The sequence below is a fragment of the Pistacia vera genome, unplaced genomic scaffold (assembly GCF_008641045.1).
Source record: "Pistacia vera cultivar Batoury unplaced genomic scaffold, PisVer_v2 Contig374, whole genome shotgun sequence".
NCBI classification, from domain to species: domain Eukaryota; kingdom Viridiplantae; phylum Streptophyta; class Magnoliopsida; order Sapindales; family Anacardiaceae; genus Pistacia; species Pistacia vera.
This window is the reverse complement of record NW_022196195.1, coordinates 1,040,078-1,045,434: the sequence shown is the minus strand read 5'-3', so window position 1 is coordinate 1,045,434 and position 5,357 is coordinate 1,040,078.

Sequence of the window (5,357 nt, the reverse complement as noted above, 5' to 3'; positions counted from 1 at the left end):
ATGGTCTTGGACCAGAATATGATGCTGTTGTGGCAAATCTTCAGTCAAATAGTAGCCATGCGACACTTCAAGAAGCTCAGTTTCTTTTGCATAAACATGAAATGCGTTTAGAAAGACAACATGGTGCAATGATGAATTTTCATGAGCATTTGTCCTCTGCCTTAATGGCTTCAAGATAGAAACCCCATGAAACTAGTTCAAGTCTGAATTTGACTTCATCCGGAATGCCTTTACACTATCCTTCTAGTGGAGTTCAACCAACTATAGCTTATCCTGGTGTTGTGCCTCAGCATGTAATGCCTCAGCAAATTCAGACTAATATTAGTAAATCTCCAATTCTCTCTCAATATAGTGTAGGAAATCAGATGTCAAGAGTTTTCACTGCTGAACAAAACAATTTTCCTTATAATCCTACCTCACATTTTGTTCCTGGGAGTGTACCTTTCTTTAATCAAGGAAGAGGACGAGGTAGAGGCCATTTTAAGCCAAGATTGGTTTTTCAAGTGTGTGGAAAAACAGGGCATTCGGCACTACAATGCTATCATCGTTTTGATCATGATTATCAAGGGTTCACAGCAGCTAATTCTAATTACGAGCACATAGGTCACAATCCTCCTGTTTCCTCTTTACCTATAAGGCCAAATCAACCTGTTCAAGCTCTATTTGCTTTCAACTCTATGTTGTCGAAGAGTGCTCATAATTCAGTTGCTGGATACCATGATTAGTCAGCATATAGCTATCCCTCATTGACTCAACAATATCCTGGTCAAATATTTGCTCATGGTGGTACTCCATCAACATCACAGATTGCTAGTCTTGTGCACTCCACATCACACTTATCTGCTTACCATCAATCTGCAAATAACACACCATATGGTTATGTTATTAACACTGACCATTATGGTTTTTCATCTTAGCAAGTCTCTGCAAATGTTAGCTCATCTTCAAGACTATTGGGCAGTCTATTGCTACTCCTCAAACTATTAATGATCAATCATGGTATATGGATTTAGGGGCTTCCAACCACATGACAACTGACCCTTCAAACATGGTGGTAAAATCCAACTATCTGGCCACCTCTAAGGTACAAGTTGGAAATGGAGACTCATTGCCTATCACACACACAGGTATGATGTTCCTGCCCTCATTTGATTCCTATAGGATTGTGAAACTTTAGAACATATTATGTGTGCCTAAGATAGCTAAAAATCTGTTGAGTATTTCACAAATTACCAAAGATAATAATGTCATTGTTGAATTCCACGCTGAATATTGTTTGGTAAAGGATAAGCGCACTCAAGCTGTGTTACTACAAGGTCTAGTTAAGGATGGCCTATATCAGTTAATTGTTCCAGCAGAAACTTTCCAGAATTCATTGCAATCCTCTGATGCCTCCACTAAAATAAAGTCTGCAGTTCTAGCCTCAGTAATAAAGATTGCAGCTCCAGATTCAATCATATCAGAACCTTGTTTAGTCCAAGATGTTTCCAAGGCTTTTACTAGTTCAACTCATGATGTCCTTGCTTGTAATAAGAAATCTGTAGTTCTTGATTTTGCTGAGTTATGGCATGCCAGGTTAGGGCATCCAAGTGCTAAGACACTTTACTCTGTTTTGAAGAAACTAAATGTAAAAGTTCCTAATGACAGTAATAAAAATTTCTTTCGTGGAGCTTGCAAGTTTGACAAACTACAGTAGTGCCATTTTCCTAGTTCTACCTCAAGAGCAAAAATCCCATTAGAACTTGTTTATTCTGATCTCTGGGGACCAGCTCCTATGTTGTCCAGTGAAGGGTATAGGTATTATATAATTTTTGTGGATGACTACAGCCGATACAAATGGATTTACCCTTTGAAACTTAAGTCGGAAGCTTGTAATGTATTTATGCAATTTCATGTCTTTGTTGAAAATCAACTTGGGACTAAAATCAAGTGTCTTCAAACTGATTAGGGTGGGGAATTTCGACCCTTTTCTCAATATTTGCAGTAACATGGTATTCAATTTCGACATCCTTGTCTTTATCTCCACCAGCAAAATGGGAGAGTGGAGAGGAAACATAGATCCATTGTTTAGTTTGGTCTATCTCTTTTGGCCCATGCTTCCATGCCTCTCAAATTCTGGTGGCCTGCTTTTGCCACAGTAACCTTTTTGCTAAATAGGCTACCTTCAGCAGTAATTGATGGTGCCTCACCTTATCAACTCATTTTTCAACAGGAACCCTCTCTTACTGATCTTAAAGTATATGGTTGCACTTGCTATTCATTTCTTTGGCCTTATCAACAACACAAATTGTCATTCCATACGGAGAAGTGTGTATTTTTGGGGTATAGCCTTGATCACAAGGGTTACAAATGAATGACTTCCTCTGGGCGCATTTACATAGTTAGACAAGTTAAATTTAATGAGATGGATTTTCCATTTAAATATGGATTTCACAATCAAGATTGTCCAGCCTCTGTTTCATGTGCCATCTCCACTGCTCCAGTTGGTTCAAACTAGTCCTTACTGAAGGTTATGACTGATTCTGGTACTATTTTACAAAATCCAACTGATTTAACTTCTTCCACTAACGATGTTGTAGGATCTCTAGAAGTTAAGTCTGATATTCCTTTAGCAAGAGTAAGTAGTAAAAATATTGTGATTGGAAACTATCAAGAAGTCAGATCCGATGAGTCTTCAGCCAAAGTGCTAGGTGATATACAGTTAGAGGTTGTTCTACCTTTTCCAACACCTTCAGTTCCCAGACCAGTGCCCAATGACACTAATGTTCATAAGATGGTTACCAGATCCAAGTCTGTAGCAGCTCAAGCATTGATCTCTACACATACAGCTTCACAATAGTTAAAAACTGAAGGAAATGATACTGCTCTTACCACTTCTACTACTCTTAATTTGGTTAACCAATTACAGTAATCTGGAGCATCAACTCTTCCATTTCATTATACCATCCCGAAGGAACCAAAAACTGCTAAAGAAGCCTTGGAAATTTCAGAATGGAGACAGGCTATGGAAGCTGAGTATCTAACTCTAAGGAGAAATAATACTTGGGAAATGGTACCCTATGAGGATGGCATGCATGTTGTAGGCAGCAAATGGGTCTTTAAAATGAAGTTGAACTTTGATGGATCTTTACAGAAATATAAGACTTGATTAGTGGGCAAGGGATTCCAACAAACTCCCGGTTTAGACTATTTTGATACATTTTCTCCAGTAGTGAAGGCAGCAACCATTCACATTATGTTTTCTTTGGCAGCACATTATGATTGGGAAATTCAACAAATTGATATTAATAATGCGTTTCTCAATGGTGAGTTGGTAGAGAAGGTTTTCATGGTGCCACCCATAGGTTTTTCTAATTCCTCTCATTCACAACAAGTGTGTTGTCTTCATAAAGCCTTATATGGCTTAAAACAAGCCCCAAGGGCATGGTTTGATAAGTTGAAAGGTGCCTTACTGACCTGGGGTTTTGTTAACTCTACCTCTGATGTAAGTTTGTTTTACTACAAAAAGGATTCTCATGTGATGTATTTGTTAGTATATGTGGATGATATATTGATAGCAGGGAATAATTCTCACTTAATTGATCAAGTGGTGAAGGATCTTAATAGTCAGTTTGCTCTCAAGACAATGGGGGCTATGCATTACTTCCTTGGGTTTGAAGTTCAAAGAAATCACTCTGGTTTACTGCTTACTCAGAGTAAATATGCCCAGGAGCTATTAGAGAAGGCCCGAATGGAAGACTTAAAACCATGTATCACGCCAATGGCCACTGATTCCAAACTGGTGCGAGATGCTGGAAATTTGTTTGATAATCCTACTTTGTTTCGAAGCATAATTGGTGGTCTTCAGTACTTAACTCTATCCTGACCAGATTTGGCTTTTACGGTTAACAAGTTAAGCCAATTTTTGCAAAATTCAACTGAAGCTCACTAGACTGCTTGTAAGAGGGTATTACGGTATATAAAGGGAACTCTGAATTATGGTCTTGTCTTTAAAAGAAACAAGGAGTTTAACATTGAAGCATATGCCGATGCGGATTGGGCGAGTGATGTGAATGATAGGAGATCTACAAGTGGATATGCTGTGTTTCTTGCGAGTAATCTAGTTCAATGAAGTTCCCAAAAATAGAAAGTTGTCTCACTTTCTTCCGCCGAAGCTGAATATAGGGCTTTAAGCCAAGCAGCCACTGAAGTTGTATGGACTCAACACCTCTTCAAAGAACTTGGGATTGAGGTTAAAAATGTACCAATTATTTGGTGTGATAACATGAGTGCTGGTGCACTCTCCGCAAATCTTGTTTTTCATGCAAGAACTAAACATATCGAAATTGATGTCTATTATGTAAGAGAATTAGTAGCTCGAAAACAGCTGACTGTGCAGTATGTAGCTTCAGAATTTCAGAAAGCTGATGTTTTAACTGAATCTATTCCTGGTAGTCGTTTTGGTATGTTGCACACTCAACTGAATGTTATGTGTGGCTGCCAGAGTAATGCTACTGTAATAGTGAAGTGTAGATGTGTTTGAGATTCAGTTGTTATGATCTGCCAATATTGTGATGCAGTGGTGAAGTTGAGAAGTATAAATGTGTTTGAGATTTAGTTATTATGATCTGCCAATATTGTGATGCAGTGGTGAAGTTGAGAATTATTATAGTAGTAGTTAGTTTGAAGGGAAAGTGTAGATGTTTGAGATGTTTGTTCGAATTTGTTTGCTGATTACAGTAGCAGTTGAGCTTGAAGGGAAATATTGTGATGTGTTTGCTGATTACATAGCAGTTGAGCTTGAAGGGAGATATTGTGATGTAGTGGTGAAGTTGAAAATTGTTATAGTAGCAGTTAGTTTGAAAGGAAAGTGCAGATGTCTGAGATGTTTGTTTGTTTGAATTTGTTTGCTGATTACAGTAGTAGCTTAGTTTGAGGGGAAATATTGTGATGAAGTGGTGAAGTAAAGAATTGTTATTACAGTAGTGGTTGCATTTGAGGGTGAATATTATGATATAAAAGAGTCTTTGTTTTGCAGTTTAGTCTGTGCTTTGCAGTTTCTATTTTGTTAGTTTTGTAGAATCCTGGGGTGTAATTGTAAGATTGTAAAAGATGTCTTGGGTTATTTTGTAAACTCTAAAGAGTTGTGTAAATGGTGCGTTTTAGTGTACACCATGCTTATAAGTGTATTGCGCGCACTTTACCAATTAATGAAAACACTTTACCAACAACTAAAGTTTGTTACAACAACTTCTCTGTTTCCTTTTATCTCTGCATTTTTGTCCATTGTTTCTTGAAATCTTTTCTGAAATTCTACAGCTACAATACAGGCACTTCTTCCAAATTTTATATTTTATGTATTTAATAAATTAAAATTA